At 43.2% G+C, this 25620-nt stretch overlaps 1 protein-coding gene across 6 annotated transcripts in view; it reads left to right on the top strand.

The window, feature by feature from the left end:
* STOX2 (storkhead box 2) overlaps nucleotides 1-25620 on the top strand; it is a 259571-nt gene that overhangs the window by 145921 nt on the left and 88030 nt on the right. Inside the window, exon 1 of one of the 6 annotated variants that reach the window (XM_056560171.1) lies at nucleotides 4492-4600. The exons of 4 other annotated variants lie outside the window; for them this stretch is intronic. The gene's annotated coding sequence lies outside the window, so the exon portion shown is untranslated. Of the gene's footprint in view, nucleotides 1-4491; nucleotides 4601-20223; nucleotides 20244-25620 lie in introns of those variants that run through there. One more of the 6 variants, XM_056560178.1, reaches the window with a different exon arrangement.

Raw genomic sequence — 25620 nt, 5'->3', positions numbered from 1 at the left:
AAATATGAATTAATATCCTGGTCCAGCTAAGAAACCTGAAGGGTTGGTACTAGGCCTGGGCGGTATACCGGTTCGTTTTTGTCCTGAACGACATTAATTTTTCCTCAATACCGGTTTGGCCTTTCCCCCTCGGGAATGAACGAATTATCAGCCTAGAGCTGCGCTGTCCCCACATCTGAGAACTAATCCTATGTGACCAGCGAGCGCTGCCCTGTTCTGCTCGCCGCTAAATTAATCATCAGTCCATTGCTGCGCTGTCCCCATCGGGGTACTACTCACATATGTCACCCGCAAGCACTGCCCTCCTCGTCTTCCTGTTTGTTGCGGGCCGCCTGCGCGGGCTGGAACTCTGTAATGTAAGCTGTATCCCTATGCGGCTGTCAGCCTATCACCGGCCGCAGTGATGTTCTGCCTCGGCCGGTGATAGGCTGTGCCCACTGTCATGGGATTCTGCTGCATTGTGCACATGGCAGAATTTCTGTGGAGATGTTTTTACCGTGGAAATCCTGATTCTGGCACCTGAAAGAATAGACTCTTCTATTCTTTTGCGGATTCTGTTCGGAACTGCATTGCCGCCTATGAGATGGCATATTTTTCAGTCCTAGTGCCTGTCAGATTATTTAAATGTGCGTAATCTCTGCCCACGTTTTCCAGACAGACATTCTGCACATTTTCAATCTTGTGAAAATAGCCTTTAGGGGAACAGCACTCTTCTACTATATATAAAAAGTTTTTTCATGGTCATATAGAAAATACCGGTCTACTTATTTCTAATGTAGATAATACCATTATATGTACCGTATTTATCGGGGTATACCACGCACCGGCCTATAACACGCACCCTCATTTTACCAAGGATATTTGGGTAAAAAAAGTTTTTTACCCAAATATCCATGGTAAAATGAGTGTGTGTGTGTGCGCGTGTATACCCCGATATACCCCCAGGAAAGGCAGGGGGAGAGAGGCCGTCGCTGCCCGCTTCTCTCCCCCTGCCTTTCCTGGGGTCTAGAGCGCTGCTTTCGGCCCTTCTCTCCCCCTGGCTATCGGCGCCGCTGCCCGTTCTGTCCCCCTGACTATCGGTGCCGGCGCCGATAGCCAGGGGGAGAGCCGGCGCCGCTGCCCCGTTGCCTCCCCCCATCCCCGGTGGCATAATTACCTGAGTCGGGTCCGCGCTGCTGCAGGCCTCCGGCGTGCGTCCCCTGCGTCGTTGCTATGCACGGCGCGGCGCACTGACGTCATGCGCCACGCCGTTCAGCGCATAGCAACGACGCCGGGGACGCACGCCGGAGGCCTGCAGCAGCGCGGACCCGACTCAGGTAATTATGCCACCGGGGATGGGGGGAGGCAACGGGGCAGCGGCGCCGGCAATGGGTTGCCCCTTCTCTCCCCCTGGCTGTCGGCGCCGCTTCTCTCCCCCTGGCTATCGGCGCCGGCACCGATAGTCAGGGGGACAGAACGGGCAGCGGCGCCGATAGCCAGGGGGTGAGAAGGGCCGACAGCAGCGCTCTAGACCCTAGGAAAGGCAGGGGGAGAGAAGCGGGCAGCGGCGGCCTCTCTCCCCCTGCCTTTCCTGGGGGGTGTATCGGCGTATAACACGCACACAGACTTTAGGCTAAAAATTTTAGCCTAAAAAGTGCGTGTTATACGCCAATAAATACGGTATATTTGCATTGGTTAAAAAATGTGTATATTTATGGGTGAAAAAGTGCTGTCTCGGCAGCTATTGCCTGTGAGGAGTCCAAATACAGGAAGTGAGGACAGGACAAGCAGGGCTCTGTGCAGGCTCCTGGCTTGTCAATCATCCTCATGTGTGAGCCCAGAGCCCTGCTTGTCCTCAGTGTTCAGATCCCTGCTTGTTCTCAGTGTTCAGATCCCTGCTTGTCTTCAGTGTACAGAGCCATGCTTGTCTTCAGTGTACAGAGCCATGCTTGTCCTCAGTGTACAGAGCCCCGCTTGTCCTCGGTGTACAGAGCCCCGCTTGTCCTCGGTGTACAGAGCCCCGCTTGTCCTCGGTGTACAGAGCCCCGCTTGTCCTCGGTGTACAGAGCCCCGCTTGTTCTCGGTGTACAGAGCCCCGCTTGTCCTCGGTGTACAGAGCCCCGCTTGTCCTCGGTGTACAGAGCCCCGCTTGTCCTCGGTGTACAGAGCCCCGCTTGTCCTCGGTGTACAGAGCCCCGCTTGTCCTCGGTGTACAGAGCCCCGCTTGTCCTCGGTGTACAGAGCCCCGCTTGTCCTCGGTGTACAGAGCCCCGCTTGTCCTCGGTGTACAGAGCCCCGCTTGTCCTCGGTGTACAGAGCCCCGCTTGTCCTCGGTGCACAGAGACCCGCTTGTCCTCGGTGCACAGAGACCCGCTTGTCCTCGGTGCACAGAGACCCGCTTGTCCTCGGTGCACAGAGACCCGCTTGTCCTCGGTGCACAGAGACCCGCTTGTCCTCGGTGCACAGAGACCCGCTTGTCCTCGGTGCACAGAGACCCGCTTGTCCTCGGTGCACAGAGACCCGCTTGTCCTCGGTGCACAGAGACCCGCTTGTCCTCGGTGCACAGAGACCCGCTTGTCCACCCTCACTTCCTGTATTTGGACCCCTCATAGAGACACTCAGACAATAGCTGCAGGGACAAATACATATTTTTTAACCAATGTATATTACAAATATATATATATGATGCTATTATCTACATTGTATAAAAAGTTTTGGTTGATGACAGGGACACTTTAAAGATGCATGCTTATGTGCCAGTAGGCACTTAAACTTGTACCAGTATTAAAACATCGTAAATGTCTTCCAGATATGGAAAATCATAGCTGGGAAATTAGATGATGTCAACATATTTCTATAGAAACAGCTCAAAAATTCTAGCTTGTGCCAGTGGCCCACTTATCCAATGAAAACCATGAAGAGGAAAAATGCTTGCTAGCACTACTGGCAATGTGAAGACTTTTTTATTTATTTATTTTTGGGTTGTGGCAACTGAAAGTCTAAACACAGCTCAGTGTGTATAGATAGATGGATATAGATAATATAAAGTGCCCGGATAATGTGGCTGGTACTGGATTGATGAATTGCTAAGCAAGTGCCATTTACTCCGAGCAGATTTGTGACTGCTTCTCTTGTCAGGATTCTTTCAGCAATGCAGTAAAAGTGTAGGCCAAGAATATTTCATCCGGGCGTTTGCAGAGTGAGCGCCACTGCCACTTACACTGTTTAAATGTTTGTTACCACTAATCCCAGAAGAAAAACTTGCATTTTTTATATGTCAGAAGCAAGAGATATCATTTTCACTTCAAGTAATAACCAATGGGCTGGTGTGTTTGCTCTGTTCTGAGCAACTGATGCAAAATACAAATGTTAACCATAACTCCCTATGATCTGGCACTGATGCGCAGCCGGCATTTATAAGTCTATGAAAGAAATTATAGACAAGGAGAGCAAACATTTCTGAGGCGTGTCGCCAGAAGTTACAAATGTCCAACTTGAATAATAAAAGTATACATCAGATTTATTCATGGCTTTAAAGTAAACACTGATACCGGTTTGTTATCTTTAGCAAATATCTTGGATACATCAGATAATATTAAGGCTCTAGTGAAAGAAGATATGTTTGACTGCTGGAGAACCTCTTATTGGGGAATTCATCATATTATGTGACTCAGAGTAGTATAAAGGATAATCATTTTCACCTTCATATATATGTGTATTTTGCCATGACCTTAGTTATTATAGTCCACAGTTGTAGCCAAAAGTTTTTAAACTGGCACACATTTTGTTTGTTACAAAGTTTGCTACTTCATTGATTTTATATATTTTAATCAGAGGTTTCTATAGTATATTAAAGTACAATCATAAGCATTTCATACGTTTTTAAACTTTTTTTTATTGAAAAACATCAAGTCAATCCAAAGACTCAGTATTTACATTGTTGACCCTTATTTTTTAAGAATTATTCCATGTGCCCTGGCATGCTGGATCTACTTATGGGCCAAATCCGAGTACTTGTTGTCTATCATCATTTCTGTGTTTGTGTTTGTCCACCTGCTTTTGCAGCATTGACCATAAGTCCTCATGGCCATGGACCCAAAATAACAATGTTTTGTTCATTGTCTGACTTAGTTATCACTTTTGCCTCGTGACATGGTTCTCCTTTATGATGTTCAATTGCTCCTGGATCTTAGGGAGAAGTTGCTTTTGGAGGATGTTTGGATATTATTCTTTTTTCATAGTAGTGTTCTTGTAGACGGACTCCGTCCCTAGACATCTTATCCCCTTTACAAAGGATATGGGATAAGACGTCTGAACCCTGTGGTGCCACCGCTGGGGACCCCCGCAATCTCCCTGCTGCACCCGGCGTTTGTTTAGTGCGTCAGGTTTAGCAGCGAAGGCTCGTGACATCACTGTTGCGCCCCACTTGTGACATCATGGCCATTCCCCTTCAATGCAAGTCTATGAGAGTCAAGAGCAGACTGTGATGTCACGAATCTCCGCATCGCCAGTCATCCGGCACAGACTGAAGTTCGCTCAGTGCATTGGATGTCTGGGGTGCCACAGCCAAGATCGCAGGAGATAAGATGTCTAGGGGCAGAGTAGCCTTTTAAGCAAAATCGTGAGTGTACCTACTCCTTGGTTGAAAAACAACACCACACATAAATGGTCTCAGAATGCTTTACTGTTGGCATGACACATGATTTATGGTAGCGCTAACCTATTCTTTCAGATGTCCCAAACAGTGTGAAGAGGGGTTCCTCAGAGAAAATAACTTTACCCCAGTCCAACATGGTCCATTCCCTGTACTTCTTGCAGAATGTAATTCTGTCCTTGATGTTTTTTTGGAGAGTAGTGTCTTCTTTGCTGCCCTTCTTGATGCCAGGCCAGCCTCCCAAAGCCTTGCCAGGGAGAATTGAAGAAGAAAGGTTAACACAGTAAGGCTGGGTTGACACAACAGAATTTTTTTGCCGTAGATAAAATTTTATGTGCGGATATACTGCGAAAATCTTTCTGTTTTTTATTTTGCAGCTACCTTTTTTATGCACCTTTTGTATAGTACCTTAATTTTCCTGTGAGATAGATGTATGAATGGGATTACTGTCAAAGTATTTGCGGTATGTATCATTTATTTTCTAGTGTTACGTTTTCTTCACCAGTTGGCCTAGCCTGTTTTCTATTTCAGCTTATTTTTACTTGTTGTTAGGCAATCTATCTCTAGCAACCAGAATGTCAGACATGAATTCTGAATTAGAGCTGATGTGGAAAAAAAGTGATAGGTAGTTTTAACCTATTACGAAGCATAATGAAAACAGTATCAGTAGACTGATATATATCAATTTATTTATTTTTTGCCCCTTATCCCCTCCCTAGCAATGAGAGCTGTTAGTTCTGGCACCCAATATACTAATAAAAGCATAGACTGTCAACGGTGTAGATACCACCTCAGTTCCCAACAGGCTTGGGGCTCAGCTTTGCACCACATTGAGAACTGAGCAGTGTTACCTGCCCCGTTGACTGTCCGTGCCTTCATTAACAAATCAGACACTGGGTCTAACTGCACTGATTGCTGAGGAATTATGGGATATGTGACTCCTGACATCTGGAGATTTTTAAAGACACAGTACCACAAAGCTCTGGCAATGTAGGTATAAATTGGTAGTGCACTAGAGAAGAAGCTGAACAGGACAAAAGCTACTTCTACAAAGCTTCCCCAACAAAAATGTATTCAGTATAAAAAAAAGTGCATATATGTGACAGGTACCAACAATACTGTTTTGAATATATATTTTTAATAGGTAAAAAAAAAAATGCTAAACGATAAGTATTTGAGACAAAGGTTGAAGTTTCCCTTTAATGTTTGCAAGCCAATGCCTTTGATCATTTGTATCTACAGTAGACTTTTCTACATTAAGGAATCATTTTAATATACAAGATATTTCTCATGGTAGAAGTAACCCTTCCCTTATGATGGGAACCTTTTGCATTTTGCAGATTTTGTGACCAAACTTTTTTCTTCAACCTTGTTCCTATGGCAGCTGACCCCAACACCACTCAAACATTGCTAATGTGACTTTGAGATGCTCGCCAACGCAAAGCCTCCCTCTGCCATTGTCCTACCACAATACATAACCCCAGCAGCAGATCCACGCATCACTATCATTTGTAAAATCTTCTAGGGCCTATTCAGCAAAGTTTCCCACGAATCCCACAGAAGACATTTTAAAATCAGAACATTGATAACACTAATACATTACATTTATAGCAAGCACATGTATTAGGACTGGTTAAAAAGTCTGCACATGTATTAGGACTGGTTAAAAAGTCTGCACATGTATTAGGACTGGTTAAAAAGTCTGCACATGTATTAGGACTGGTTAAAAAGTCTGAGTGCAGATTGATATCCTCAGTGGAGGAGAGAAGGAGAAATCTGAGGATTTTAGCTGCATGAGAAATATGAGACTGGTTTTCCGGTTATGGCTCTGGAATTCCAGATAGGTAACATAGTAAGGAAATTACTATTATTATTATTGGGCTAGACATTAGGTTAAAAAAACAGCTATGATACCAGTATTTGTTGGCTTCGATGACCTATCTTTCTGTATAAATTGTTTCTTCTTCAGTATGTTGTAATTTTCCACCATTTAGCAAAAATATCCTTATGTTTGTAGTAGGAAAATATTTCTCCATGGCAAATTTAATGTTGATGGAGAAAAAAGTTTTTATAAAATCTATTGCATTGATAAAATAGAATTGCCCTCAAATGGATGACTCCTTTCAGAGGTGGCTCTCCCATTAGGCGAGCTAGGCGGACGTCTAATGCCTCGCGCTCAAGGAGACCTCGCAGCCGCATAACTTGCCCCCCTTGAGTAAGTGGCAATGAGTACAATGTATGTACGCATCGCCACTCTGCAGAGCCGCCAGTCAAGGACACATTTAACTATAGGAGCGTCTTACAAACGTGCCTATAGTTAAATGCGGCGCTTGGCTGTTTTGACAGAGCGAAGAGCCATTGGCTCCTCACTCTGTCAATCACTCTTGTGGCTGCCCACATTTCGTAGGCAACCACAAGAGGTACAGCGTCCATCCTCTGTGCTCCGGTGCATGAGTGATGTCATCATGCCCCAAAGCATTTTTTGTTTTTGGAGTATGGAGATAGAGAAAATGAGATATCTGTTGGAATAGGGAGTATGGAGATAGAGGAAATGTGTTGAAATATGGAGTATGGAGATCTGTGTTGGATATATGGAGGAATGGAGATGGGGAACATGTGTTGGAATATGGAGATGGGGGACGTGTTGGAATATTGAGCTTTTGTCAAGAAGGGGTTGCCATACTTATACCACCTAAAAGGGGCTGTTACTTTTTACTTCCTCACAGAGGCTGCTACTTTACTACCTAAAGGGGCCACTTCTGCTACTTTTACTACCTAAATGGGGCCACTGCTGCTACTTTTACTACTTTAAGGGGTCTGCTGCTGCTTTTACTGCCTGAAGGGGGCTTCCGCTGCTGCTGCTACTTTTACTACCTAACAGGGGCTGGGACTGCTACTTTTACTACCTAAAGGGGGCTGATGCCACTTTTACTACGTAATGGGGGCTACTACTACCTAAAGGGGCTGCTGCTACTACTACCTTAAGGCTGCTACTGCTATATATGGGGAGCTACTATCTGCAAGCGGACCTACCTACTGGGAGTAAACCCGATTTATAGGGGTCTGCTACTGCCTACAGGGGGGCTTAACTACTCGGGGCACCTGTGTAATTGTGGAAACAAAATGAAGGAACCTGTCTACCTACTGGAGCTACCTAACTACCTACTCATCCCCCAACCCAGTTATCTACCCACTATACTATATAGGACAATAAGAGGGTTATTATTACTTTATGGAGCACTATAGGGGCTAGAAAAGTGCGGAGCCTAAAATGTTTGCCCGGCAGGTTCTGTGCGGACGAGTTGTGGTTGGAAGAAATCATTATGACGGTCTGGGCCGGATGGAGAAAAAAAGAAAAGTGAAGGACTCCAATCAGAGAAGACGTCACCTGCGAGTCAACTGTAACTGTATGTAATCACTTATATGGTCTGTAGATTCTGTGTAGAGCCGGGGTTAGCACTGACTGAGTAAAGAGGTTTCTATTCAGTATCAGTATGGTAATATCATCAAGTCACTATATGGTAGTGGTCATGGTGTGGTACAGATACCTTGAATAGTGATGTTGTTGGTGATACTGGTCTGTGTTTAGTGGTTTTATTCAGTATGGTAATATTATACTGTCACCATATGGTGGTAATGTCAGTGGTAAGTGGTCATGGTGTGGTGCAATTATTTGTCACTTGTATAGTGGGGCTATTTGTCTCTATATAGTGGGTTTCTTTTAATAACAGTATTATGGTATTAGTCACTGCAGTAGTAATATGTCATCCTGGTGTGGAGGTATTATTTTATGTTTTTAAACCCCAACACATAAGAAAATTCTACGTGCTTCACTGGTGAGTGGTGATGAATACACTTTATGAATCCCCATTCTCTTAAATGTACAGGCCCAGGGATGGGGGGCCTCATGATTGAGTTTCGCCTAAGGCCTCCCAAAGTCTAGAGCCGCCTTACTCATTTGTATAGGTTTTGCTAATTATTTGCAAGATTGTTTATTTATATGGGGTCCCCAATGATAATGAAGAATAGCTCTGTATAGTAAATCTATGGCATGTGTGTAAATGGAATTTTTAAAGTTCCGTATTACAACTAGTTAAAAACTTGTAAAGGTTCATGCATATGAGATTCAAAGAATGGTGCATTGATCACATTTTCCTGGTTCTTTAAAAAATGTCCAATAGCTTTATAATTGATGCGTGTAAGATGTAATATGGATGTTGTGCCCAATATGCAGGTAAAGGTGAACATTGGGGCACACTAAGCTCTCATGGAAATATTTATCATAAAGTAAACTGGGCTGATGATAGATCCACATTGCTGCTCGACCAGAGGTTTTTGTTTAGCATGTAATCATTATTTAAGGGAAACTGACAGCCGATTCACACACACACACACACACACACACTAAACCTAACACATGGTCCGGTTCCGGAGATTGACCCGTTATTGCAAATATGTTAAAGTGTACCCGTCGTTAGCAAAAAAATTTATTGTGATGTAGATGTAGATAATACAGTTATATGTAAAAAAGTGGTATATTTTTGTGTGAAAAAAAATGCTGTCCATGCAGCTATTTCCTGTGTCTCCCTATGAGGAGACCAAATACAGGAAGTGTGGGTAGGACAAGTGTTTGCAGTCTACTGGCTTGTCAATCGTCCTGCTGAGTGAGCGGGGAGTGTGCCTCAGTGTACAAAGCCCCTGCTTGTCCTGTGTGTACACAGGCCTGCTTGTCCTCAGTGTAAAGAGCCCTGCTTTTCCTCAGTGTACAGAGCCTTCTTGTCCTCAGTGTACAGAGCCCTGCTTGTCCTCAGTGTACAGAGCTCTGCTTGTCCTCAGTGTACAGAGCCCTGCTTGTCCTCAGTGTACAGAGCCCTGCTTGTCCTCAGTGTACAGAGCCCTGCTTGTCCTCAGTGTACAGAGCCCTGCTTGTCCTCAGTGTACACAGGCCTGCTTGTCCTCAGTGTACACAGGCCTGCTTGTCCTCAGTGTACACAGGCCTGCTTGTCCTCAGTGTACACAGGCCTGCTTGTCCTCAGTGTACAGATCCCTGCTTGTCCTCAGTGTACAGATCCCTGCTTGTCCTCAGTGTACAGATCCCTGCTTGTCCTCAGTGTACAGATCCCTGCTTGTCCTCAGTGTACAGATCCCTGCTTGTCCTCAGTGTACAGAGCCCTCCTTGTCCTCAGTGTACAGATCCCTGCTTGTCCTCAGTGTACAGAGCCCTGCTTGTCCTCAGTGTACAGAGCCCTGTTTTTCCACAAACGCTTCATGTATTTGGTCTGTTTAAAAAGACACACAAGCAATAGCTGCAGGGACAAAAATAAAAAAATTTTTTTTTACTAATGTTAATTACAAATATACATATAATGGCATTATCTACATTATATAAAACCTTTTTGCTAATGACAAGTACACTTTAATCACCGGCTTTGCACAAAGAAGGCACTGAGAAAGGCTGAGTGTGTTGGGTCATGTCTCCATTGCGAAAAGGCGGCGATTAACATATTAGAAATGGTGGTTAAAAACGGGTCTATCTCTGGTACTGGATCGCGTATCTGGGTTTTAATTTTAATCCAGTTCACTCTCTCTATAACCTTGTGCATTGGGTTTAGTGTACGTGAACTGGCTGTCAGTTTCTCTATAGGGTAGGCTTACACGTGCCATATTTTGCTGCATATTTTTCTACCCATTGAAGTCAATGGGTAGCAAATTTAGCTGCAGATAATATGCAAAATATGGCTCATGTGACCCTACCCTAATTGTGTAGTTGTTTTAATTGCTGATTTAGTTGAGAACCATTGACCTAATGACTCTTTCCTAGGCTGTAGCCTATTTCTTCGTTTTGTAGATGACCTACCACGGGCCAGTTATTGTGACTGATAGGCCTAGTTAACATGTTGGATGTTAGCATAGATTTCGATGCGTATCCTGCACCAAAATCAACAGTAAATCTGCCCATAATTTATCTTCCATTGATTTAAAGGGGTACTCCGGTGAAAACCTTTTTTCTTTTAAATCAACTATTGGCAGAAAGTTAAACATATTTGTAAATTACTTCTATTAAAAAAAATCTTAATCCTTCCTGTACTTATTAGCTGCTGAATACTACAGAGGAAATTCTTTTCTTTTTGGAATGCTCTCTTATGACATCACGTGCACAGTTCTCTCTGCTGACGTTATTATAATAATAATAACACTTTATTTATTGTTGACTCTCTGACATGGCGTGTCGATTTCAGGTAGGTATTAGTGAGGGAAAGAAGGGCGTGAGCATCCCCCAAATTTGCAGTTAATTCGGGGGCCCAGGGAGTTCCAGATTTATAGATCTATATTCAGGGGAGGACATGAAAGAGACCCATGGTCCCCAGATCAGATGGTACCTGTCCATTGATCGTCTGGAATCAGCTATTAACTCCTCCATCCTATGGAGATGCGAGAGTTCTTGCAGCCACGATGAGAAAGAGGGTGGGGAAGTGGATTTCCACAGTCTAGGAATGACCGTCCTAGCCGCTAGTAACATGAATCTAGCTAGTTGAGCGGGCCATTTAGGGAGGAGGGGGGGGAGAATGGATAGCAGTAAGGGTCCCGGGTCCATATCCAATCTTATGGATGTTAACCTATGGATCACATCTAGCACTTGGGTCCAGAAGGTGCAGAGTTTTGGGCATTTCAACCATATGTGAGTCATGGTGCCCCCCGTCTCTCCACATCTCCAACATACATCTGGGGTCCCCGGGAAGAACTTGGATAGTAGAGCCGGGACCCAATATCATCTGGTTAGGATTTTAAAGTTAGTTTCCTGGGCCTTACAAGAGGTAGGGACTTTATGGCAGTAGCGTAGGGCTCTGTTCCATTCCTCATCCAAGTATTGAGTCATCAGTTCTCTCTCCCAACCCCTCCTATATGGTAAAGGGCCATTACTGAGTTCATCAAGGATAAGTGAGTAACTACTACTAATCGGACGGGTCGGTCGAGAGCCAGGTGTGCATAGCTTCTCGAATGGGGACAGAGGGCGATGGAGATGTAGTTTATGATGATGCTTCAAATAAAAGTGTCGCAGTTGGGTGTATTGAAAGGAATGCATAAAGGTGGGGGGTGTATCACCTAGTAGATCATCTAGAGGTCGTAAATCGTTAGGAGTCAGGAGAGTGAGGAAAGAAGGTGAGGTGTGTTTCAACAGGCCCAGGAACGAAGAGGTAGACGAAGTTGAGGGGAATAACGGGTTGTCGAACACCGGTGTCAGCAGGATTTTTTTTTTATTTGACTATGCTACAGGGGTTGTAAAGTTAGTGTAGTTCATAACTAGGGATCGACCGATATCGATTTTTTAGGGCCGATAATCTGTGGAGGTTAAGGCCAATAGCCGATAATTTATACCGATATTCCGGTATAAATTATCGGCTATTTCTCTCTCCCCAGCGCTTTAAATCAATGAACTGTAGCGGCTTTTGCGGTGCCAGAGACCGCCGCTGCCACTTACTTCTCTCCCCCTGCCTGTATAAAGCCCCCCTGACTTATAATACCCCTTGTCCTGTGCCCCTCATATATAATGCCCCATGTCCTGTGCACCTCACATATAATGCCCCCTGAGGGTGCAGAACAGGGGGCATTATATGTGAGGGGCACAGGACATGGGGCATTATATATGAGGGGCACATGTCAGGGGGCATTATATGTGGGGGCACATGATGGGGGCATTGTATGTGAGGGTCACAGGACAGGGGGTATTATGTATGAGGGGCACATGACGGGGGGATTATGTGGGGGCACATGACAGCCCACCCCTGTCACATGCCCATATAATGCCCCCCTGACTTATAATACCCCCTGTCCTGTGCCCCTCACATATATTGCCCAGTGCCCCTCACATATAATGCCCCATGTCCTGCCCCCCTCAGGGTGCATTATATGTGAGGGTACAGGACAGGGGGAATTATAAGTCAGGGGGGCATTATATGGGCACATGACAGGGTGGGCTGTCATGTGCCCCCACATATCCCCCCTGTCCTGTGTGCCTCAGATATAATACCACCCTGATATGTGCCCCTCACTTATAATTTGCCCCCCTCACTTATAATTTGCCCGTCCATCCATACAGCGCCCGAGCAGCGCTCACCTTTCTCACGCTGCTACGTTCTTGTACTGTGAGTGAGAGCTGCAGGGACGTAATCGTGTCCATTACTGTCTGCCAAGTACGTACTAAAATCACCTTATGGTGGATAACCCCTTTAAGAGTCTATCGTCCAAACAGACTACACACCTTGCCTATAGAAGGGTGGAAGTTTGCCCCAAAAAGTTGCGTGCCTTTGTCTGTTATTATGACTGTGTGAGTACAGCACCCATGATCACATGATCGAACCTTTGCAGATATGTTTGTGAGAGTCTTTAGTAGAAGATTCATATGTGATGTGCTCTGAACCTCTTTGGAAAAAAAAGTATATTATGTGAAGTAAAACCTTTCACATATATTTTTGTTTTTTCTGTTTTCTTAACATGCACATACGTTATTTATACTTTTTTATAACCTTATAGGAGAATGCCTTCTTTGGCATTGTCTTAGTACATTCTGAACAGCCAATACCTATACTACGTTTAGGAGCTGCTTTAGAAAAACACAGCTAGTTTCTTTTAAAAACAGCACCAGGTCTGTCTCCGGTTGGGTGTGGTTTTACAACTTGGCTCCATTCATTTCAGTGAAACAGAACTGCAGAACCACACCCAACCTGGAGACAGATGGGGAGTGTTTTTTTTTAAAGAAAGTAGCTCTGTTTTATTATTCCTGGATAACCCCATTAATGCTGACCTGTTGTAAACCAGGCTTTCCTGACTATTAGTCTATTGAGGATCTGTTACTAGTTGTAAAGGGTCACGGCAGGTGGTGGATCCTCTGGGTCTGTGTGGCTGATGACATGAGCCATGCCAGGGAGCGGAGTCTAAGGTTCCGCTGGTTTTCACCAAAGCCCGCTGCAAAGCGGATGGTCGTGCTGCGGCATGCGGCACCCAGGTTGCTACCCCTGGCACGACTCTTCCACACAGGTAGCTGGGAGGTGGCGTGGCACAGAAAGAGACTAGCAGGACGTGGCAAGATAGCAGAAGGTCAGGGCAGGTAACACAGGTGCAACAAGGTAGCAAAGAACAGGTACACGGTAACAGGGATACAGGACTTTCATTATGGCACTAGGCAACCAAAGATCCGGCAGGGAACAAAGGAAGAGCTGATATTTAAGGACAGTGGACAGGTGTAGATTAATAGAGCACTGGCCCTCTAAGTGAAAGAGCTCCGGCGCGCGCGCCCTAGGAGGTGGGGGGCACATGTGCTGGGCCTGCGAGGACACGGAGAGGCAGAAGATGAGGGAGGTGAGTGACGGGCTGGGATTCACATGCAAGTGCGTCCCGCGATGCAAATCCCAGCCCTGACGGCAGCGGGGTCATAAGCAGAGAACTCTCACGGCCGGCGTGTCTGTCCGGAGCGCAGGTGTTACACTAGTTATAATATTCCATATTTTTTCATCTGTGCTTTGATAAATTCCTTTTTTCAGTAAGGTGAATTTGTATTATGTGCAAAGTGCAAACTTGGAAACTGGTTATTTCCAGGCAAAAGGCTTTTGACAATTTATAATTTTTAAAGCAATTTTGCTAAAAAAAAAAATGCATGGACTAATTAGCTGTGGTATCGGTAACAGCCTTATTTTCTATGCACAAACTACCACCTTAACCTCATTGCAAATATCAGCATAAACTTTACTATAGGTGGCCATATGAGACATATTTTCTATTTTACTATTAGAACATATATTCATGATGTATATTAAAAGTAAAAGAGAAGTTTAAAAATGATATTCTAGGTTTAGATTTTGTAAAAACATATTTACAAAATTCCACATTGCACTTCATATCTCCTTTGTTACACTTGTATCCTATAAACACTAATGTGGCTAACCACATTCACATAGCAGGTACTCAGAGAAAATGTTCTAGTGCATTGGAGCTGCTTAGTAAGCTGTATGGCTTATCTCTGTAACCAAGGAGCTTGTGGGTCAGGAAGCTGTACAAGACGTCTCTGTTTCTTGTTGTGGTGCACTCGGTACAGCAGCCATGCTGTGAGACAGTAGGGTGCTGTTCCTGTACAACCCTTCGCCATCCGATAACAACTGATGTAAATATGAAGTTTACTGAATTCCAGATTTACGCACAACATCAAACAAAAGCATCAACAACAAACAAAAGGGAAGTCCTATAGGCTTCCCAGTGTCTGTAGGTATAGGACCCAACATTTACAGATAGGGAGGATTTATCATTAGTGCAGATTTTTGTGCACTACGTGTGTGGTTTTCCCAGTTGCTGCGCAAAATGTATTATGTTGCGCACATCACTTTATAAATTTGCACAAATTACAGGAAGCCCCTGGATAGTGCAAAACAGGGTGAAAAGTTCACACACATTTCTATGCCAGCTGGTTACTGGAGTACATGTAGGTTAGAAAACAGGTAGGTGTCAGCTCACCCTCGTGCTTTACTGCTTCTCTGACTGGTGTGGACACTGCCAATTCTTGAATGTAGAAGAAACTGATTGCCCAGCGCAGTGACTCTTCAGAAAGGTGTAAACTTTTACATTAAAACCACACTGAACAGGGGGACATCACTGGGGCAGTGACATAAGTAAGGCCATTTTGTTGTGGCCGAAATGCGTCACTGCTCCAGTGATGTCCCCCTGTTCGGTGTGGTTTTAATGTGAATAAAGTTTACACCGTTCTGAGGAGTCACTGCGCCGGACAATCAGTTTCTTCTACCAAAAAAAAAATTTGATGAATTCAGCACACCAACAAGGACAACCACACCAAGTGCAGAACAAGAAAACCGACAAAGCCAGTGCAGACATCATGAAGAGTAGACGATCAGTTCAGCACAAGTCAATGTGCAAAATAAAAAATACTGTGTGTGCAAATTTGCAGGTGCACACAACTCTTTCCTCCCATGTATTTATTTATTTTAAAAAAGAAGAAAAAAAAGGAAAATAATAAAAATAGCATGGAGGTGTTAAAGGGGTACTCCGCCTCTAGATATCTTATCCTACAACTGGGAACCCAGCGATCTCTGTGCAGCAGCCAGCGTTCGTTTAGAACGCTGGGTGCGGGCAGCGGGGGGGGGGGTGATATCACGGCCATGCCCCTTGTAACGTCACACCTCGCTCCCTCAATGCAAGTCTATGGGAGGGGGTGTGGGGGTGCCACACCCCTCCCATAGACTTGCTTTGAGGAGGCATGACGTGACATCACTAGGGGCATGGTTGTGACGTCACGACCCCCGCTGCCCGCTCCAATCGTTAGGAACAAAATGTTCCAAACGCTGGGGCAGTGGAGTACCCCTTTAAGGTTAATTTTTACTTTTTGAATAAATATCAGTAAGGTAAATGGGAAAAGCAGACCACAATATACTTTTGATTTTCAAAATCTAAAAAAAACTCCTTGTTCTTGTGCTTGTACAAATGGAAGGCACAGATGTATGGGAAGGAATAATATTATTTGAACAAAGCCATACTCAGTTAATATAATGTTATACTTAGTGAAAAGTGAAGATATTCTTTCCTTTATTATTCCCTATGGTCAAATGAAATCGAATGGTATACAACCGCTCCTTATAACACCTTATAGCCATGACTGGAAAGCTTACTTGTCAGTAACTGACGTCAGTGTACTAAGTTACCTTTTGCTTCACATTTTATAGCTTTTTTCCGTAGTGATATTTATGGACCATGTGTGTCCAGCATATGCTGCTCATTCTCGTAATAATTTTACTTTATAATTTCTAACGCATATTTTTACCGTGTGCCAAGCTGCAGTGTCGATTGCAGAGTGTTGGTGAGTAATCTTCTGGCAGGAGGCCTCTTTTTACAGATGACTTCTCGAGGTGACAACATGGTTTGCACTCTGAGTCAGACTGCAGAGATGACTATAGAGCCTACAAAATGTAGCGTATCGTAGGGCTGCAGACTGTAGCATTTCATAGGTCTGCGGAATATAGCAATGATGTAAAGTCTTAGTGGACAATTAATGGATCTTCAATTACTATTATACTCCGGCTTCCAGTATTCTCTGCTTAAACTTGATGTACAGCCACGATATGCTGCATTACGTTATAGGAAGACTAGAACCATCAATATTTTAGAAATCATTTTCCCGTGGCATATTGCTGCAGAGCAAGTGCAACCAAAGATCTCATATCCAGTGATACGAGGGTGGACCTTGGCGCATTTCAATTCTTAAATTGCCATTTTTGCTGCAATTATGTTAAGTTTGGCCAAGAGATCGAGTTTAAAGAAACAGCTGACTTCTAGAACCAATAGGTGTCACTAAAGTACAGTATAGCATATTTTTACTAATTTTAATAATGAAGAATGATAATGTATGTCAAATACAAAAAGTCTAAGTGATTACTGTACACTTTTCTATGACTACTAAAGTTTCTCAAATCTAAAACTTTGGTGAAAATCACTTCCATCCTTATCATTTATCATAAGAATTCTTAATAATCTCTACACACTCATAACTAGCCAGGCCGCACTCAAATGTTTTTTTTTTAGAGGCTACCAAGCAACTGGCACTTGACCTCGAGGTGACCACTAAGGGCTTGGATATAGGCTTGTGTAGACATGGCCATCGCATCTGGGCCCTGGATGCTGAAAAAGCCCAAAAGGTCACGTATTAGGGGGGCCAGTACTGTAAGTAAAATGTGATAGCAGAGCCTTGTGAGAGGTTTAACTTTGGGGGCCTAGGAGCCCCATGCACAAATGCTGATCCTATCCCAAATCCCTATAATTCTTTCTTTTGTTGCTAGAACCAACAATAAGGCCATAATTTGCAGGTAGTGCTGGGCGGTATACCGAATACCGAAATAGTTTTTCCCATACCGCAATACCGGTTGGGCCCCTCCCCCCCCCCCCCCCCCCCCTCGAATGAATGAATATTTAGCCGCAGTGTGCTGTGCCCGGGCTGCAAAAATAAACAAAATAAACTTTAACTTACCTTCTCCCATTGCTCCGATAATGGCGTCACGCTGGGGATGGGAACATCACAGAGCCGTCAGCCTATCACCGGCTGCAGCGATGTCCCACCTCGGCCGGTGATAGGCTGAGTGCACTGTCATGTAAGGTGCCAAGCCATGTAAGGGCTCCTTACACGACAGTGCGCTCAGCCTATCACCGGCCGAGGTGGGACATCACTGCGGCTGGTGATGGGCTGAGCGCACTTTCATGTAAGAAGCCGGACGGCTCCTTACATGACAGTGCGCTCAGCCTATCACAGACCGAGGCAGGAAATTGCTGCGGCCGGTGATAGGCTGACGGCTCTGTGATTTTCCCATCCCCAGTGTGAGGCCGTTACCGGAGCAACGGGGGAACGTAGGAAGGTGAGTTAAAGTTTATTTTATTTTTGCAGCCCGGGCACAGGAATATGATATATATCCAGCGCCGGCGGCCCGCAACTCACAGGAGGACAAGGTGACATATGATTGGGGGACAGCGCAATTCTGGGCTGATAAACCGTGGGGGGGGGGGTTAGAGCAGCAGCACCCATGGGTCACATGATGGGGGGGGGAAAACCGTTAAATACCGTGGAACCGCCATAACTTATAAAAATACCGTGATACACATTTTTGGTCATACTGCACAGCCCTATTTGCAGGTCTAATAGGGCCGCAAAAATGCAATCCATTGCGTTAACTTGGTAAGTTTTCTAAAACTTAAAGGCAACTAAATATTCTGTATAATTTTTCTAAGATAGTGGGCCTTTTACTAGTGTGAAATGTTTTTCAGACTTGCAGAATTCCTTCTGTTTAGTATGGGAATTCACAGATTTACAAGTCGGGAAAAAGTTTCTGACCAGCTTTCTAGGTGGAAATTTCAAGCCATTTATTCACAAGATTTTCTGTGAGTTCAATAGTAAATAGGTCGAGTTGTAAAACCACGCCCCTTTTCTGGCCAACCACGCACCCCTTTGCAGCAGACCATGTCCCATTTTTCGGCTTTTCACAAAGCAATGTCAGGTTTGTCGGATTTTCCGGACTCAAAATAACCTAAAGAAAGCAAGTCAGTTTTAGCTTAGTAAATGAGGGCCAATGTGTGTTTCAAATAATCAAAAAGGAGATCCTAAAGGCTTTCCAGTGTCTGAAGGTATAGAACCCAGCATTTCCCCACACACACATTTTATCATTGACGGTAATTTTTGCGCAATGCGAATCTTGCTGCACAGGTGTGGGGGTTTCCTAGCTGCTGTGCAAAGTGTATTATGTTGTGCACCTAAGCTCACACACACTCCTATAGCTGGATAAATTTGGCATATCAACTGGTGCACCTTTTAACCATGCCCCCTGGAAGTTGCAAAAGATGCAGACAGCATAAAATAGCATAACATTACATGAATAATTTTGCCATAATTCAAAATAAAAAAAAACTGCGCACACAATTTTGAAGTTAATAAATCCCCCATAGTGTTACTGTTCATTAACTTTTTCCTCCATATGGTTATGTATTTAAAGCAAATTATTACAAAATTAAAAAAATTACAGGGAGGTGTTGATTTTTAGTTTTTAGCACATTTTGGATAAATATGTAATGTATAGTTTACAGAATACAAACCTTTATATTTAAAGGGGTACTCAATATGGTGTTCAAAAGCTATATTGCTGGTATTGGTGAAAAAAGTTTAAACCGATCAACCTCTGTCCCACAGACATCCCACTGCAGCTTTCCAATACTTCTCTCTTTTGCCTGCTTCCAAGACGAGATATTAAAGTTTAGCCTACACACTTAACCAGTAGCTGGCCAACACAAGACACTGCTGCAGATAATGATTGGCTGAGCAGGCTGGTCCTGCTTTGACCTCTTAACTTAAAGTGAGAAACAGCGAGGGTTAGGAAAGAGACACTGCAAGCGATGTAAGTAAAATTTTCTTCCTTTTTTTTTTTTACCAGCCCCAGCAGCAGTATAGCAATAATTTCAGAACACCAAAATACCTTAAATACTTCCCTTTATTCAATGATGTACACTATTTTAGACTCCAAAAAGAGAAACCTATGCATCAATATTACCTTTTTAGGTACACAGCCGTATTAAAGATCCACTTGTTATAGGGAACCCATCATCACATTGATGCTGTCCAAACAACTAGTCCTCAGGATCCCTTCATGTTTTCTGCACCTTCTTAATTAATAGATTTCTCGCTATACCCAAGGATCAAGAGCTCTATCAGTCAAGGCTGGTAATAGCCACCAGAAACTATTCTGATGACTTGTGGTTTTTAGGCAGCATGAAAATGCTAACAGATTTTCTTTAAAGGGGAACTCCACTGGAAAAATGTTTTTTAAATCAACTGATGCAAGAAAGATAAACATATTTGTAAATTACTTCTATTAAAAAAATCTTAATCCTTCCAGTACTTATTAGCTGCTATTTGCTCCACAGATCGCATCCAGAGTAGGAGAAAATCACCATTTCCCCAATCCTGCTCTGGATAGTTCCTAAAATGGACAGAGGTGTCAGCAGAGAGTACTGTGGTCAGACAGAAAAGAAATTCAAAAAGAAAAGAACTTCCTGTGGAGCATATAGCAGCTGCTAAGTACTGGAAGGATTAAGATTTTTTAATAGAAGTAATTTACAAATATGTTTAACTTTCTGGCACCAGTTAATAAAAAAAAATGTTTTCCAGTGGAGTACCCCTTTTAAGGAAAGAAAATATCACATAGTATGGACCTACACTGTACCTCCAATTTTATAGGGGGCACTCAAAGCATAAAAAAAAAAGTGACATTATTAAAGGGGTATTCCGGGCAAAAACATCTTATCCCCTATCGAAAGGATAGGGATAAGATGTCTGATCGCAGGGGGCCTGCCGCCAGGACCCCACGCGATCTCCCTGCAGCAGCCCGCATTCTTTGCGTAGCTGCGTCTGCATTTTTGGAAACCGCCGGGCTTCCGAGACGGGGACGTGACGTCACGCCATGCCCCCTCCATTCATTTCTATAAGAGGGTGCGTAACGGCCGCAACGCCCCCTCCCATAGACATGAATGGAGGGGATGTGGCGTGACGTCACGTCCCCGTCTTGGAAGCCCGGCGGTTTCCGAAACTTCAGACGCAGCTATGCATAGGATGCAGGCTGCTGCAGGGAGACCCCCGCAATCAGACATCTAAATCCCCTATCTTTTTGATGAGGGAAAATGTTTTTGCCCGGAATACCCCTTTAAGTTAACAAACACTATAAAAAATGAGCTTTATTAACCTATTCCACAGTGTTGCCCCTTAACAATCCTGCATTGTGTTTGCGTCATGTTTGTTTAGCACATTCTCAAAGCTATCATGGAGAGGATGAATTTTCAGGTCAAGAATTAGAAGTGACTAAAACAGGACTTGAAACTAAACAAACAGCGCATGGAAATAATCATTGTCAGGTTTCTACACATAGTATTGTCACTATAAATATTTTATTGCAGTGGTATTCTTATCTCAGATTACTTGTGCTTTATTATGTAATTAATACCTCTTTCCTCTGCCCCTCTTCTTTTTTTGATTATTATGAGTAGGATAGTTTGACTTTACATCTTGAAAGAGCTTTTCCATTGCAAAATGTCTCCAGAATATGGTATCACTTTTTTCGTTAGTTGGTGTGTGGCTGCTGAGCTTCTACTGATCCTAGGAATAAAGGGGCCATAGCAGAATTTTTTCCCTGCAAGTGAATAGGGCTATAGTGGTTGGCATAGAGAACTCTCCAGTAGGTAATGAAACTTAAGAAAACAATTCCAAACGTTATAGGGAAAAGATAACTTATACCAATTTCAGCAGATGCAGGAATTCTATGTCTTTTCATGGTTGGCCATCTATTGGTCCTAGGCATGTGAAGAAGCCAGGCTTGTGTTTTATGTTGTAGAGGGCACAATTGTGGACAGTTACAGCGTTTTCACCTACAGAGTGACCTTGCATATCAGGGACCTAGGGGACCAATCTCAAATAGTAGCTGACACACCTGTGTGCTGACTAACTGTGACCAACCATCGTACAGAGTTGAGAGCTAGACAGACAGCAACCTGGGGTAGGCAAGTGGGTTCTGAGGGAGGCACTCACCAACCCACTCCTTGTTACAGTTCTCCTATAATCATTCTACATTAATTTTAATATTTATTATACTGTCAGTGTGTTTTAACAAGGCATGCCATGATAGGGATAGGGTGGGGTAAAGGTGAATGTTGATAATCTAAGACCTATGCTGACTAGAAGGATGATATGGAATGCAAGATAAGGATAAAATAAGTATATTTTTGTTTCGTGGTCAATAACAGTTAATATGTGTAGTTATTGGATCCGAGTCAGGTTTTCATCATTCTTCACATCTGGAATGGGATGTTTGGTCTGCACTTTGTAAACCTACACTTAACTTTATATGATCTGTGGGCTGATTTTCACTGTAATTATGACTTCTCTAGTTTAGTAATGGTTTTTACATGCAAAGTCTTTCATTGTCCTGATTGCTGTTTAATGTTAGTGTTGTCACGTTGTGGTTACCACAATACTGACATCATGTCATGTCCTGGTGGTCCAAAGAGAATTTTACGAGATGTTTACTGTTTTGTAAAGCTACTAGTAAATTTACTCTGTGTAGTTAAGCGGGAATTAGGCAAATGGGAAGAGCAGTCATAGAGAACCCCAATCCATGCTACAACTTTGTCCATAACAAAATGCAGATTCCATGACCGGTCTGATTTTAATAATTTCTTGTATGCTGTGACCCAGGAAAGACACCTTTACAGGGAACCTGTCATTATTTTTATGCTACTTAAAACCTGCCTGGTGCAGGCAGCGCAATGTTGGGATACTATGAATTACTCTGATTCGCTTAGGCGGTTAACATCAGGGTGGCCGTGAGTGGTCACGACTTGGGGTGGTTCTGAGACACAGGTAGCTAGAGGAGGATAAAAGAGACTTAAAGGGGTATTCCAGGCCAAAACTTTTTTTTATATATCAACTGGCTCCAGAAAGTTAAACAGATTTGTAAATTACTTCTATTAAAACATCTTAATCCTTTCAGTACTTATGAGCTTTTGAAGTTAAGGTTGTTCTTTTCTGTCTAAATCCTCTCTGATGACACCTGTCTCGGGAAACGCCCAGTTTAGAAGCAAATCCCCATAGCAAACCTCTTCTAAACTGGGTGTTTCCCGAGACAGGTGTCATCAGAGAGGATTTAGACAGAAAAGAACAACCTTAACTTCAGAAGCTCATAAGTACTGTAAGGATTAAGATTTTTTAATAGAAGTAATTTACAAATCTGTTTAACTTTCTGGAGCCAGTTGATCTATAAAAAAAAGTTTTTTCCTGGAATACCCCTTTAAGTCTCTTTTATCCTCCTCTAGCTGCCTTTTTTTAAATCAACTGGTGCTAAAACGTTATACAGATTTGTAAATTACTTCTATTTAAAAATCTTAATCCTTCCAGTACTTATCAGCTGCTGTATGTTCCACAGAAAATTGTATAGTTCTTTTCTGCCTGACCACATTTCTCTCTGCTGACACCTCTGCCCATGTCAGGAACTATTCAGAGCAGGAGCAAATTCTCATAGTATACCTCTCCTGCTCTGAACAGTTCCTGACATGGACAGAGGTGTCTGCAGAAAGCACTGTGGTCGGGCAGAAAAGAACTATACAACTTTCTCTGGAACATACAGCAGCTGATAAGTACTGGAAGGGAAGAGAAGTAATTTACAAATCTGTTTAACTTTTTTGCACCAGTTCACTTAAAAAAAAAATTCCACTGGAGTACCCCTTTAATGCGGTCTGATGGGGTGCACTTGAAAGATATTGGAATAGATATTTTACTCTCAAGTTAGCTCCCTTTTTGCTGGGTGGAGGAAGGAGTCCTGTGTAAGTGTACAAGGGCTCCTTCATGGCGGAATGTTGGCTAAAGTAATATACTGGGAAGGCTGCACGCTAACAGCTTTGGCAAGTGGTATATCGTATACCAGGAAACTGGCTGTCATGATATTTGTGCAAATATACCGTAAATAAAGTTGTGGCCACCACCATCAACAAAAGAGAAAAAACACTTCTGTATTGGTACCTGCGGACTAATTACAGAAATAGCTGGTACCAATACCGAGTAGTTTTAAAAGAAATGCCTATGAAGGGCATTTAAAAAGGATACAGGAAAACCTATTTGATGGAATTGACCTTGTCTACTCAAGTACATCCGCATAGGCCTGGTCTTCCAAAGGCTTTGGGGATTCTGCCACAGATCCCTTCATTCTTGATAGTGGAGCCTAGAGACCTCATTGGGGATCTGTCATTTGACTGATGCGGCACATCTTGCATTTCAATTTTTTGTATTTGTGACTGAATAGAAAACCGGAAATGAGGATGATATGAGTCTTACTATTGCTTAACCACCAAATAAAATATTAACCCTCATCAACTTTGGTAAGGTTGGCTTTTTATAGTGCAGGCGAGGTGCATCTGCTATGCATTAGGAAACTACTCTGACAAGCAAATCTGAGCCATTTTATTTTGACTTCTACATTTTCTATTTTACTTATCAATTGCTGCACAGTTTTGCAAAAAAACGTTTACCATGGACCTAAAGTCAAGTTGAAACCAGTACATACATCCATGTCAGTGCTATTTGCATCTGTACCTTGTTTGCACTTTTGGGGGAGGGGACTTACGAAGACCAGTGTTTCACACTCCTCTTCATAAATCAGGCACAGCAGTGACTGCCCATGCTCCACACTTTGAAATCTACACTAGCTTCGAGAGAGCCTAGATTTCAGTTACAAACTATTCTAGCTCTCTAGTGTAAATTGTAGTAAATCTAGCATGTGAGGGAAGCCCAGCCCCCATTTTGTAAAGCCCTGTCCACTTGACGAGGGAGGTGTGAAGTTGAAAAAAGTCACAAATTATTGTGCAGGCCCAGTGGTTTGGATACAAATATTTGATGCATGAAGCCAGGCCTACTCTTATTCCTTTCAGATCAACTTCTGACTGTGGGTAAAATATAATACATGAAAATAGCATCTGTGATTTCAGTCTTATGATGCACCTTCCAAAATTTCTGCCTCCGATGAGTGTAGAGAATAGGAGCACTGTAAGATATTAAAGGGGTTATCCAGGAAAAAACTTTGATTGATATATATATATATATATATATATATATATCAATCAACTGGTTCCAGAAAGTTAAACAGATTTGTAATTTACTTCTATTAAAAAAAATCTTAATCCTTTCAGTACTTATGAGCTTCTGAAGTTGAGTTGTTCTTTTCTGTGCTCTCTGATGACACGTGTCTCGGGAACCGCCCAGTTTAGAAGATGTTTGCTATGGGCATTTTCTTCTAAACTGGGCGGTTCCCGAGACACGTGTCATCAGAGAGCACTTAGACAGAAAAGAACAACTTAACTTCAGAAGCTCATACGTACTGAAAGGATTAAGATTTTTTAATAGAAGTAATTTACAAATCTGTTTAACTTTCTGGAGCCAGTTGATGTATAAAAAAAAAAAGTTTTTTTCCTGGATAACCCCTTTAATGTTTGTTTGTTCTAGCATGTTTTATCGAACATGCTTTCTTTGTGGCCCTTTTTTTCTATTGACTTTATTGGGGCACAAATGTAAACATAAGAACCTTTAAAGGGGTATTCAGGGCAAAAACATTTTATCCCCTATCCAAACGATAGGGGATAAGATGTCTGATCGCGGGGGGCCCGCTGCAGCGGGCCCCCCGCGATCAGACATCTTATCCCCTATCCTTTGGATAAGGGATAAAATGTTTTTGGCCGGAATACCCGTTTAAGTGCAAAATACTAGCATTTGTGGTATTTACGTGCAGTGCCACAAGCGTGTCTTAAAAGAAAAACAGCAACTGCACAACCACAGCAATAAAACCCCACTGTCAAAAACATGTCAGACTTGTGTTTTTGTTCCTGTGCTCTTAGGTTTTTCTAGTGGCGGGCTTCACAGC

The sequence above is a fragment of the Hyla sarda genome, chromosome 1 (assembly GCF_029499605.1).
Source record: "Hyla sarda isolate aHylSar1 chromosome 1, aHylSar1.hap1, whole genome shotgun sequence".
Lineage (NCBI taxonomy): Eukaryota > Metazoa > Chordata > Amphibia > Anura > Hylidae > Hyla > Hyla sarda.
The sequence above is the reverse complement of the archived record's forward strand: the minus strand, read 5'-3'. Positions and strand labels throughout refer to the sequence as shown.